The sequence below is a fragment of the Mustela lutreola genome, chromosome 2 (assembly GCF_030435805.1).
Source record: "Mustela lutreola isolate mMusLut2 chromosome 2, mMusLut2.pri, whole genome shotgun sequence".
Lineage (NCBI taxonomy): Eukaryota > Metazoa > Chordata > Mammalia > Carnivora > Mustelidae > Mustela > Mustela lutreola.
Window position 1 is genome coordinate 114512191 of NC_081291.1, and position 13933 is coordinate 114526123.

Below are 13933 nucleotides of genomic sequence, written 5' to 3' on the forward strand. Positions count from 1 at the left end.
AGAGAGCCATCTGGGCTTTCAGCCAGCCCTGGGCTTCCAGTGGCAGGATTTCACAACCCCTTCTTTCTTCGTGGGTTATGTCCTTGGAGTGAACAGCCGGTAGGGGCATCTCGGGGGGGAGTGGAAAGTACGCTGGACTGAGAAGCAGAGCTCTGCGTTCAGGCTCTGGCTCCATCACTGCCGGTTGGTATGACCCTCTCTTTTGGGGGTGGGGTCAGACCAGAATGCTTGATCCCTGGGACTAGATTCAGATCCAGGTTCCTGAGGGATGGGGGACAGGGCAGCCTGTCTCTTCAGATTGAAATTCACAGAGGACAGCTACTATGAGTGAACTGACCTACGGCCCAGGGTGACTGAGTCCTGTGACCATGATGGCAACATGGGGAATTTCAAATAAGGTCAGCTTGGGGCAGAGGCAACGGTGTGCCTGCCAGCCCAAGCTTGCGGTTCAGATGAATCAGAGAGCGGGGAGCCCTCCGAGTTCACCCTCATCAGGTTGTGGAGCTCTGTATAACACAGAGGAGAATTTCTCTGATGAACTCCATGTACAAGAGCAGTGTCTTCTTTTTGAGACTTGGACAACACAGGTCATTTCCTTCCTACTCCCATTTTCCTTCTGCAAGTCTCAGAACATAGGAACGCTTCCCCTCTACTTCTCCCATTTCCCAAGCAAAGTCTCAGTGGCAAAAGCAATTGCTCTCTTGCACACACTTCCCCTGTTCTTTCTGGTGACCAACCATAGCACCAGTCCAGGCTTTGAGAAGTAGGGTGTGGGGCACGAGGGTGAAGATCATGAGCTGGTCCCTGTGGCTACCCAGGCTGTGCCACGTGTCCCTACAGGCAGACACCCATACTGGGTGGCTCTGTCTCATTTCTAAAGAGGGGCCCATTACTCCTGAGCAGCTCAGGAGCACCATTGACTTTTTATGGCCCTCCCTCCAGGGCACAGGGGGAACATCCAAATGAAAGAAATGTTTACTGAGCACCTACTAAGTACGAGGATCCATTTTTGGACCAGTCATCGTTCCTGCTTCCAAACGGAGAGACAGGGTAAGTGGGAAACCACAATAATACTATGCAGAATAGAAGCATGGTCACAAATTCAGAAAGACTTCAAATGAAGGAGGAGTGGTGATCAGTTGGGAGCTCACAAAAGGATGTGACGACTTGAGATAGAACAATCATGCCCATAATCTTTATTATTATGGCTATTACTATAACCACTTTTATTAAACTCTTACTATATCCAATGTACAGTGCTAAAACCTTGTACATTACCTCTTTACGAAAGCCCTTCCCTCTTAGATAGCATCACTTTGTAGCTAAAAAACACGAGACTCAGAGAGGGTAAGTAACTTTCTCCAGGCCGCCCAGTGAGTAGATGGTTAGAACCAATGGTTTCTACTCAAATATGGAGGTGAGGTATTCCTACTGTAGGATGAGGAATGACAGCTTGGGGTGGCAAAGGATGGCATAATTTTGTTTGGACAGGGAAGCTGTGGAGGTAAGATAATTGGGACTTGAGGGCCAGTGGGGACCTGGACTTTGTCCTGAAGGCTGTGGGGAGACCAAAAATGAGAGCAAGACAATGATACAATGAGAAGGTGGCTCTAACTTAGCAACAAGTACAGGTGGGCTGCTGGACAGTGGTTGGGTTGAGAGACTGGGCTGTAGGATGGGAGTTGGGGGTGTTGGGGGGAAGGAGAGGAGCAACCTAAACCTGAACACCTGTGCATCATCTCTGGCTGTCACCATCAATGACATAGCAGAGAATGAGGTGTCTGAAGACAGCCTGTGTTCCTCTGAGGTTCTGCAGGCATCTGGGGAACTTTCCTGTCATTCAGGTCCATGAAAGGCACCAGTGCAGGGGCTGGTACTCTTTCCTAATCTGCAGTGAACAGAGCATCTTACAAATCAGGGCCCTTTGTGCATGTCCAACTTGTACCCTTTCTCCATCACTCTCTTGTCCCCACTCCCAACCCCCCACAGCAGCAGAGCCAAATGAATCATAGAATTCTTTTAATGGAATCAGACTCCAAAGGAGAATGCCTGGGTGGAAGCAAAGGGGGGATTCTGAGTCCCCAGCCATCTTCAGAGGACAAACATGAGGTGGATCAGAGAGAGACAGGGTGGAGGACAAGCAGTGAAGAGTGCCCAGCAATGGCCAGCTCCCTGATACCTGACAGAAACCCCCTGAGACCACCAGTGGGCACACTCTCCAGTCCAAGCTCCCGAGGAGCTTCCTGTAATGACTTTGGCTAAGGCCAAGGCAAAAATCAAAGTCATGGAGATCTTTGCCTCAGTCAGGTGAGTTATTCCTCTGTCACTGTGTTCTTCTTGGTGCTTCCGAAGAGCTGTTTTTTCATTTCAGAGAGCGGTACACCACCCATTCCAGCAAGGGATGCCACCACCATGATAAAAAAATAAGGGGGCCCCTAGAGACTATCTACTCCAATCTGACAGCATGCTGAGTGGGCATAAAACTGATTGAGACTCACAGAAGGTCCTGTCTTCTTAGTTTATTTATTATAAACACATAATGCTTGGTTATGTGCCATGCACTGCTCTAAGCACTTTGTTAGTTATGAACTTACTCAATTCTCATGACAGTCCTATAAGGGAAGTACTTTTGTTCCATTTTACTGATGAGAGAACTGAGGTACAGTGATGGGAAGTGGGTTGGCCAAAGCCTCACCTTAATGGCTAGAACAGAGTTAAGCCTAGGTAGTTTGGCTACCAAGGTCGGAATTCTGTACCCCAATACTCGGTTACTTTTTATTCTAATTTCCAAGCTAAGACTCTGGCAATGCCTACAAGAGAAAGGGAGAGCAGAGCAAATGATTTCTAAAGTTACACCAAACTAACACTTTGTGATTCAGTAGAATCAGCAAGTGGTTAGGGCTTAGGCTGTGAGGTATCAATGGACTGTTAAATATGCTTTGGTGTGACATAAATCACCTACGTCTGTTAATTTCACTGAGTTGGGGCATGGGCTTGCCACGACCTGGACTGTGAATTGAGTGGATCTATGGACCCACTGCAGGGCCCCAGATCTTCACACAAGGACTCACTTATATCACACCTGTTCACAACCTTTACCTGGTGAGATCGTGGAAACAGTGCTCAATCTAAGCAAAGAAGTGAGGTGGGGAAGTAACCGTGAAGATATGGGCTGCAGGGGTACAGTGATTCAGCGAGATGTGGCCAGGAGGGAATGCTTGGCCTTAAGTGCTGGCCATGGAGTCAGAGGCTTCAGTTTCCTTAGCAAGGAGGGTGAGCCAGATGATTGGCTGTTGGCAATGGGGTTACTTGAGTGGAAGAAATATAATCTTTCTGGTGGCCCAAATAAGAAAGGCTCTGTATGGAGATACAAGCTCAAATTTCCCAGTTTGTTTAAACATTCAAATGGGATATAGCTAAATTCATGATGTGGATTCCCTGGTGGGAAGATAGGAGATGCGGTGGAAAGAACACTGGTCTGGTGTTGGGGGCACCTAGGTTCCAACCTTGCCTCTGTTAGGAAACTAGGTGAGAAGCATTTGGTGAGTCATGGCCCCCCTTGGCCTCAGGTCACTAGTGACGGTGACTATTTAGTACCTTCCATCCCAGGAACTGTTCTCAGAGCTCGAGATGTATTATCCTAATTCTCATCGTGGTTCCATGAGTGAGGTACTGTGATGACCACCGTCACTCAGAGGAGGAAAAAAAGTCTCAGACAGGTGAAGGAACTTGTCCAAGGTCATTCACTGGGCCACGGAGATGGGAACTGTCCCAGACTACCTCCCATGCTCTGAGAGAAACCTATACTCCCTTTGTCCTGACCCTCAGAGTAGTTGAGGCTCTCTGGATATACTATGTACAATTCTGTTCAGGATATTTGTGCTGAAGATAGTCCTTCCAGAAGCAGCACGTGTTTGTTTAGCACTCTTGACCGAGCCAGTCTTTGCTCCCACATTTGTTTCAGTGAAATCTGGATGATCAGTTCTGTGCAGGCAGGGTTCCTCATGATATTCCTCATGATAAGCACAGTGCCTGACCCACAGTATGTGCTCAATTAATATTGGTTAAATGAATGTATAGAAGAACAATTGAACATGGTGGGGGCAGAGGGACAGTTGAAGAGATGGGTAATAGAAGGGAAGAAGAACAGAATGATCTCCCTGGGGTGTGAGCTGGTTCACACATTCTGAAAGCTGGAGGTCTTCCCTAGGAGATTTGGGCTTTTATTTATTTAAAATTTTTTTTTAAAGATTTATTTATTTGAGAGAGAGAGCAAGTGAGCAGAGGGGAGTGGCAGAGTGCAAGGGAAAGAGAAACTCTAAGCAGAATCTCTGCTGAGCACAGAGCCTGAAGCAGGCCTCAATCTCACAACCCTGAGATTAGGACCTGAGCCAAAACCAGGAGTCAGACGCGTAACTGACTGTGCCACCCAGGCGTCCCTTGGCTCTTAGATTAAAAGCTGCAATGTGGCATGTGATCCTCTTGTAACAAACTCTCCACTGAAGAATCCACAGATGGAGATGTCTCCTGAAGCCTGCCCATGGGGGTCTGCCTGCAAAAGGAGGGCCTGGAGAGTGGGGCCCAATTCTGCCTGCTCTCAGGGAGAACATGGGGGAGCCCATCAGCTGTTCAGGGCTGGGCTTTCCTCCTCTACCTAACTTCTCCTCTAGCCAGCTGTGGTTGGGAGTCTTATGTACCCTCTTGGGTCCCTACCCAAGCTTTCCTTCATTTGTATGGAGCATATCAGGCTCTGGTCTTTTGTGCTACCTGCTGCCCATCACAACTTACCTGTGGCCTCTGGATCCTGTCCTCTGCAAAGTGACATTTCTCTTGACTCAGATGAACACTCCTGATGGTGTGCTCATGAGTATTCATGTGCCTTATCCTGGTCAAGTAATCATACTTTCCAGTGCCCTGGAAGACATGGTTAATGATGGGACTTTTCCACCCTGGGATAGATTGATGGAGGAAAGATTGCTATTAACTGCAGTAATCACCACCACTGATACAATTGGCAAGACCTTACCTCATCCTTTGTCTCACTGACTGTCATGTGAAAGGGGCAAGGACCATGGGGGCACGCCATGAGGCCATGAGAGGATGCCTCCTGGTCCTATCTTTGCCACCGACTGTGTCACCTCTTACTTCTTTTTTTTAGATGGCAGAAGGTTGACATGGTGAGTCTGGGAATACTTTGGATTTATCCTGCCTCAAGTCTAAGTATTAGGATCTGGATTTTACAGAGAGCAAATGAAGCATAGATGGTCCAGACCATTTGGATTCCACCACATTTTTACATGATTTCCTTGCATGGCATTCTTGCCATTTTCTTACATCCTGACTTTGCATGGCTTCTCAGTGTGTAATGTGCCCATCTGTCCTGAGACAGGCAGGATTATCCCCACAGGTGAAGCTCAGAGACTCAGAGACATTGAAGGTACTGCCTAAGGTCACACAAAGCAAAATGGAGGAACTGGGATTTAAACCCAGGTTCCAAGACAGCCAACACTGCCTGTGGGATTGGTTGGGCCTCTTGGGAGCTATTAGTATGCTTTTATGCATGTGTGTGTGTGTGTGTGTGTGTGTGTGTGCGCACGCGCGCTTCCCTGAAACTTGGGGCCAGAGTGGCCCCAGGGAATGACAGCCGGGCTCTGGGGTAACTCTACTTTGGAAGGACTTAGCTACCAGCTCCTCCTCAAAATCCAGCCCACCAGACTCTGTTATGCCTGCCCTTCTTCCACCTCCACTGCAACCAATTTCTTGGCTATGGTAGCTGTGTGCCTGGTGTTCCCTATTTGACCCTCTAAATCCAACCTCCTTCTCTTCCCCCTCTTCAGGAAGCTGATCTTGTAGAGATCAGTAAGTTCCATGCCCTCTGGCTTCTGGTTGGACTCACTGATTAGGTGATCAGAGGGTGGGAGGAGGGAGAAGTGAGGATCTATCATCCCATATCTCCCTCCCTGCTGGCTGGATGTTAGTGGAGGCTGTATATTGCCATGAAAGGCCACAGTTCCTATCAGTGGCCCTCTCCTGTAGCCTCCTGGCATGGCCACCAGATCCCGGGAACTGCCTCTCTCTTTGTCCTTATAGATGGTGGACTGGTAGCAGCTCCCAGTTGTTGTTAGCCCCAGTATGCCTCACCATCTTTTGGGTTTACTTAACCCTGATCACACCTGTATATATTATTCTTTAATTAATCTCTCTTTGGTCACCCTGTTTTGAGTGTGTCCTCTGCTTCGTCCTAGGACCATGACTGATATACAATGTGCCTCATTCTTCCTTGCTTCTGGTCTTCCATTTTTAAAGAAACACTTCTCACCCCTGGCTTTTCACATGAAAGTCTGCAGATTTTGCTCCTCAAAATATTTCAGTGGAAAACAAAACAAAGCTAGAAGGAGAAGCCAAAGGTTAGAGTTGTGTGGGGATTTAAAGGCACTGGGGTTTGGACCTGGAGGCTGGAGAACCAAGTTTGTTACCTCCTGGATCTGTCACCAGGCCGAGTCTCTTGGCCTTTCCTTTAAATACAATAAGAGTCATTTTTGCCTTATCTTTCCCATATGCCTCTTGGGAAGATCAAATGAGGCCAACACCAGTGGAACTGCTCTATAAATGCTGAAGCATTTTATGAGCATTAGGTGTTACTGTTGTTGTTTTTATCATACACAGCATATGGACAAAATCCTCAAAAGGCCATGTGCTTCATTTTCCAATGCACTCAGATTTCTCTGTCGCCTCTGTGCCTCCTGGATTAGAAGAGCTGGCATTTGCGGAATCCAAGATTGATGTCTAGGAGAATTTGCCAAGCATGGTCCCACATGAGCAGTGCTAAAAATACCTTTGACCTCAGTGGGAGCATCTCATTCCCAAGGGGGTGGGCCCAAGGGACAGGGACTTTGTGAGGAAAATGACTTCCGTCATTCATCTGCTGGGGTTATGAGAGGGCAGGAAGAAAGTGGCTGTCACAAGGTCGTCCTTTTGAGAGCCAGTGGGAACAGTGATTTGATCTCACTGTGTGCTAAGGTGGTGGGTGGGTTGGAGAGGATTTACCTTAACCTTTTGTACTTCTCTATTAGAAGGATATGGCTTAGAGCTCTTCCTCATGGCTACACCTCTCGGGAATGTTTCCAGACTGCCTTGTAGAGATAGATGGTAGACACCCAGAGCCAGAGGAAGGTAAGGAGGTCATTCTAAGATCTTGGTTTGAAAAAGCTGAGTTCAATCCAGAGAAGAAACATCTAATCCAGGAGCTTTGGTTTAATATTTCCAGATCAGTGGTTTTCCAACCAATTCTTAGAGCCCTAGACACTTGCTATTTCCAATGTGATCCATAGATCACTGGCATCAATGTCAACTGGGTCCTATCCCAGATCCCTAAGTCAGAATCTGCATTTTCACCAGATCCATCCAGATTATGATGGGCATTAAAGTCTGAGAAACACTAGTTTAGGATCTTTCTGAAATGCCTGAGGAGGCTACCTGTAGGTAACTTCCAGCTATGTATATGGGGTCCCATGAAGAACAGCAGGTGAAAAAGGGGACCATTGACATTTTTATTATTTTTATTTATTTATTTATTTTTTAAAGATTTTATTCACTCATTTTACAGGCAGAGATCACAAGTAGGCAGAGAGGCAGGCAGAGAGAGAGAGAGAGAGAGAGAGCTGGAAGCAGGCTCCCTGCTGAGCAGAAAGCCCGACTCGGGGCTCGATCCCAGGACCCCGGGATCATGACCTGAGCTGAAAGCAGAGGCCTTAACCCACTGAGCCACCCAGGTGCCCCCCCACTGACATTTTTAAAAGAAGAAAAAGGTTGAAATCAATGTGGTCTTTCCCTCCCTTTGGTAGAAGAGGAAATTGTGCTGAGGCTAGGACCCTGTTCTCCTTCTCTCCTGAGGCCAGACCCTTGACCTCCTGCTGTTCTCCTGAGCTCCTCAAATGCCTAGCACAAGCCTGCTGCAGGGGAGGCTCCAGAATCAGGGGCCGGGTCAGGGGACTAGTGGGACTTTATAATGTTTCCCAAGCCATGCGGCCCCCAACTCTGACGGCCTAGACTTGCCAGGGTGGCCTGGTGGGCACCGAGGACAAAAAAATAGTTTGTCATGATCTGGGAGTTTAGGGCTCAGCTTGGTACTTTGAAAAGAGAAGACAGAAGGGTATGGAGTTCCTCCTCTGTAGGTAGGATTATGTGGGGAGCTTAGTGTTTGTTGTATGAAGAACAGCCTGGCAGGAGCTGAGAAGAGATAAGTCTGCTTCCAGCTGGGATCTGGGCACAGCCTCAAGGTAGCAGGTTTTTAGGATTTCCAGCAGGAATGCTTGGCGGCCCACAGTAATATCTTTTGGGTTTCAGTTTGCTGCAATTATAAATATCTGTGATTTGCATTTCCTTTCCACCCTACCCTAGAGGATATCAATGCATTCCGCTATTACTTCCTCCTGCCCCACTCTCACACAGGTCCCTCATAGGTGACATTCATGGCTTTCATTGTACAAAGAATTCCCCACAAATGGGTGCCATCTATGTCTGGGCTGATCTGAAACTGGCACTTTGAGAAGAAGGAAGTCCCTTAGATTCCTTTGAACACCAGTCCCAGACTTTCTGGCTTGAACTCTAGCCCCAACTCATACTGCATCCTACCCTCTGGCAAGACTGTCTGCCCCTGTTGACCTTCCCTGAATGCACAGGTCCCTAGTTATGGGCACATGCCCTCCTTTACCCTCCCACCTCTGTACCATCAGATACACATCCATGTCTTTCATTGGCGACTCAACTGCCCTTCTTTGATTAGAGCTCTCTGACAATATGTCTCCCCCCACCCTCATCTTTGCCAACCTTCAAAACCTCAAAGGCAGGGGTGTGTTTCAGCCCCTCAGTTCCAGCACAGTGCTACCGTCAGAAAATGCTTCGGCCATGACAGATGAACCGAAAGATAACACATATGAGCTGGAGGATGAAGCAGAGAGACAGTGTATATTTCACAGACTTTTCTGGGTGAAAGGATCACTGCACAGTTCTGATACGTAGTAGGAGCCATGCAAAAAAGGATGTGGAGTGGAAGCCGCAGCTCCCTCATGAACAGTCTCCCCATGGTTCAGAGAGGCCCTAGGCACGAACCTGGCACCAGCTTGCAACTCAAGACACTTGACTTATCTGAGTCTTCAGGTTTTTTTTTTTTTTTTAAATTTTAAAATTTTTTTTTATTTGACTGGAAAGTGAGGATCATGACATTATTTACCACCGTTGCTTGTTATGAGCATGAAACAAGGTGAGGTACATGTAAAATGTTTGTTGGAGAATTAGCACCTCAAAGCCACTGACACTTGTCAGCTTCTCGCTATGGAGCCCACTGATGCTTGAGAAAAAGTCAGAAGGGTGACAGGCAATCCCACATTTGGAGCTGAGTCTTCCTTTTGAGGACATGAGTGCTCTGGACTTTAGGAAATAGTCACCTAAGATTTTCAACATTATGTTTACTAGAAATGGGTTCTGTTCCAATCCACACCGAATTCTTCCTTAGTTTCAATTATGGAACTATTGACCAATTATGCAGAGGTTAAGCAAGTCCCGTCTGCGGGCCAGTGGTTTCCATTCTGCCTTCAGTTTGGAGAATCAGGGATGTGAGGTGGGAGAAGGCCTGGTCTGAGATGCACAGGACCTGGGTTTGACCTTGACTCCCCTTGAGACGTAGGCTGTTCAATCTTTCTTTTTGCGCTTTGGTTTTTTTCACCTGTCCAAGGAGGAGACTGATCTAGATGCTTCATATGACCAGTCGTCTTAGAACTTCTGCGGAAAACAGGGAACCCCGCAGCGGTGCTCTGCAGACATCTATATTTCTCTTTTTTCTCTCTGTCTCTATCTGTCCTAATGAACGGCATCTGGGCTCAATGAGAATGAGCCCGTGAAATCTTGTTTTACATATTCAAAGTGGTTCCATATACACCTTATTCTAACTTCACCAACAGCTCAATGAAGGCAGATAAGGGGCGTGTCATAATTCGTATTTTATAGACAACGAATCTGAGGATCGAAGAGAGACAGAGACTCAAGGTCACTTTGCTCATAGAGGTAAAGCAGTGTCTTTGTGTTTCACGTTCTGATTTTCTCGGCCAGTGGCTCCCAGACCCGGAGGTGGATATACAGCTGGGTTGGTTCCCTGGACGAAAAGGAGTCCCTCTTGGTTCCACCCAATCTCCTTTCCCTGCCCAGGCTCTGGCATCTTAGTCCTCACTTGGCCACACGAGGCCACGGGAGACTTTGCGCGATTATTCTCGGAGAACACAGATGACGGAGATGTGCACAGGAGCAACATAGGCCAAGTGTGACAGTGAGACTACTGGGCTGCACAGTTGACCTGCTCCGATGGGTTGAAGACAAGTAATTGGGCAGAAAGTCATGCACCTGGAAGATAAAAAGATAAGCTTCCAGAGAGGGGGCAGGGAAGGTAGCATGACACCCGCCATGAGAATGGGTGTATGAGCTATGGAGGAGAATTAGTCAAGGAGATCTGGAGGCATTTAAGCATCTCTGTTGAAACATTTCTCACTCCCATTCCTCCCCTCCATGTTCACTGCCACCACCCTCTTGCTTCTCACCCAGAGGGCTGCAGACGCCTCTCAACTGGTCGCCCTGCTCCAGTCTCTCCTGTTCCATTCCACCCCCACATGGAGCTCAACCTACCTGTTGAGCCATATTCCTCAGTGCTCTGCCTGAGCATGCAGTGCTGCAGCTGAGTGAACTAAGTGAACTAGTCGCTCTGCCTGCTCCTGTACTTTTCCATCTCCGGGCTCAGCTGGTGGGTTTTTTTTTTTTGTTTTTTTGTTTTTTTTTTTTCCTTCTGCGCAACTCCCCCTTTAGTGCAAATCCAACGTCATTCTTTCAGGACCACCTTAACGCCACCTCCCCCATGATGTCTTTCCTTGTCCTGCCCTCTCCCCTCTCCCATGGGAGGGACCCCTCACGCCTTCGTGTGTATCACATCTGGAGGTCTGGGCTCCTCAGTTACTGCCATCTACCTGGTATTGTAATGATCTCTGGGCGTGTCTTATCTCCCCTCCTAGACTGGGATCACCTTGCAGTCAGGGAAAGGGATCATATTCAAGTTCATATTTCTCAGGGTCTTGGCTGCTTTTTAGTTATCGGATGATTAATAAAGACGCAAGTGAATGACTGCTTGTTGGGATTGGGAGACAGAAGAGCTCCAGCTTCTAAGCTTCAAATAGTGTCCATAGAACCGAAATTAAATCAATGATGTTGTGTGGGGGAAATGCAAATAAATGCATTCAGCGAAAGGTGGGTGAGAAAGAAAAGATCCTGGCACAGGAGTGCAGCCCAGGGGACCAGGAAAATAGGAATGAGGGAAACAACAGTGTTTGTTTTATGCCTGGTAACAGGAGAAGTCAACAGAAGCTGGATGCAGCGTCTTAGGGTGGGACCAGGTGAATCATAAGGCTTCCAATTAACCCTTAAATGGCCTCGTATGTCTTTCCTATGGCAGAAGGGTGGAAAGACAAGTGCCTAACACATTAACGGCCACCGAGAGTTCTTGAATTCATCTATATTTTAGTCTTTACCTTTAGTCAGTCCGGTGAAGACTATTGACACAGGCAAGACACAATTCTTGCTCCCTGGAAGTTCGCAGTCTACTTGGTATAAGAGCATGGTGGCGAATAATCAGGACAGAGCACTTATGGAATGTATGCATGTGTGTATGTGTGTGTAAGAATGTGTACAACATGTGTGTGTGCCAGGGGGCTGCGATAGAGGAAACAGGTAATTTTAAGTCAGGTAAGGGAGAAATGAAAACAGAGACGGCAAAGATGCTTTGGAGAACATGTCTGTGAAGCAAAAGCTTAAAGGATGGGCCAGGATCTTGCCAGTCTTCAGAAGTTGTATGTGAAGAGGCATCACTGTGTGAGTTCAAGTCAGGAGATTGTGTAAGGGAGGCAAACCTGACTGGGTCAGGGAACAGGGCATTACAATGACCAGTTGGGCCTGTCTTTTCCAAGACCCATGGGTACTGACTGACCAGTGTTTAAGTTTTAGAATGACTAAAAAAGCCCAGTTTTATGTGCATGGCTATATGTGTGTGTGTGTGTGTGTGTGTGCATGCATGTGCGCATGCGTACATATGTGTGCACCTGTGTGTGTGGGGGGGAGCTGGAAGGCTAAATAACCCTCTGAAAAGGAAAACACTATTGGTAAATCCAAAGCACTTCCTTCTTAACCAACCCTAGTCCTACCTGTGTAGGTGGAGGGCAGGATTGAGTCCCTGTAGGAGGGGGATGGATTGGAAAGGGAGCCTCACCTCAGCCACTCTTGGCCTCCAGAAAGTGAAAAGCTGAAAAGAATGTGAATAAAGGAGGGCCCTTTCACTTGTTGCAGACCCTGTTTATTCATAGCCTCATCTGCATAGGTAAATTGGAACATTCATCAGTGCAGGAGGAGACAGCTGTCCCTGTGCACCTGCATGGTAAGGCCCGGCAGCAGCCGCCGTGGGGACTCCCCACAGTCACTCTGGGCTGCCAGTGCTGCCGTGTGTGGCTGGGTGGAAGAAAAGAGGGAATAATGTGATAAGAGACTGTCAGGGAGGAAAGGGACCTGGTGTCATGTGGGCTAACTTCTCTCTCTTATGTGTGGGGGAGCTGAAGTCAAGAGAAGCAATGAGCTTGTTCATGGTCCCACAGTCAGTGATTATCGGGATGTTGCTAGAACCCATGGCTCCTGACTTAAAGGCCAGTGCTGCCTCCTGTCCCCTTGGAAGACTGGGATGGAGGAGAGGGACCAGTGCGGTAGATGACACAGGTGATGAGTCCCTGGGGACCCCACTGGACACACTGGCCCTCGTTCCTGACAGGCCATTCTTTTAGGTCAGTTTCTGTCTTTATTCCGCCCATGGTCTGGGCCAGCATTCTCTCAGGGCCACAGGAAGTTTGGGGGGGACTGTGTCTTCCATAAGAGAGGTATTCGCAGTTTCTGTGAAATGCGCAAACTGGTTTTGTTTTATTAAGTTTAGTGGGGACTTTCAAATCTCTCTCATGTTACTTTTGTGGGCAGAAAATTTAGTCAACCATTCTGTGAGAAGGATTTGAATGGCGAAAAGATTGGCATTAAGAAATCGATGCTTGTTCCACAAATTTTACTTTTTGTTTTGGAGAGATTAACTCCAGTTTTCTTTTAGTTTTTTAAGGCGATTAAGCTGAGAGATAGCTATGTTCTATTAAGAGCACCAGCCTTGATATCAGAAAGCCTGGGCTCCATCATCAGCCCTATTGTTTCCAGATTTTTTAAAAAAAATCATCAAGTAGTTTATCTCTCTGAGCCTCAACTTCTTCATCTTTAAGATGGGGTTATTAATACCTACTTTATTAATCTGCCTATTTAAATTCATTAAACAGATTTTTTTCAGCTGTTATTATTATATACCAGGCGATGTTCTTGAGAGTGAGATAAAATCATGCCCAAGACAGCTGAAATCCCTGCTCCCTCAGAATTTGTATTATATAAACTATAATAAAGATTAAAGGAGATTACAGATGCTCATAAGCTTAGTACAGTGCCTGGCAGGTAGTAGTTGCCTAATAAATTATAAAGTTAGACTTCTTACAACATCGGGTGCAAGGGGAGCTGTTCTAGTTTTAGTGGTGCCACTAGCCAGCTGGGAGACCTTGGAAATCTCTGGAAACTTAAGTGCCTCCCAGAATGGGTCCTTGGCTAGCATGACCTTCTTGAGCACCAATGCTCAGGGACACTGCTGTGTTTCACCATTTTCCCACGGTCTTTTCATGGACAATAAAATTATTTGCTCATGTAATTTCCATTCCTATAGGAACAAGACCAGGGTCACTGACTTTAAAAATGTCTATTGAGTAGTCCTTGTCCCATGGATCAGACTCAAGATCTGAAAATAAATGTCAAATTGTTCTTTCTGTGTGTTGCT

The 13933-nt window shown here is 47.1% G+C and overlaps 1 long non-coding RNA gene across 1 annotated transcript in view; it reads left to right on the forward strand.

Annotated features, from left to right (window-relative positions):
- Positions 1 to 815: 815 nt before the first annotated feature.
- Positions 816 to 13933, forward strand: part of LOC131824738 (uncharacterized) — an 89665-nt gene continuing 76547 nt past the window's right edge. The window contains exon 1 of the long non-coding RNA XR_009350969.1: positions 816 to 1050. This is a non-coding gene — a long non-coding RNA (uncharacterized LOC131824738). The remainder of the gene's footprint in view (positions 1051 to 13933) is intronic.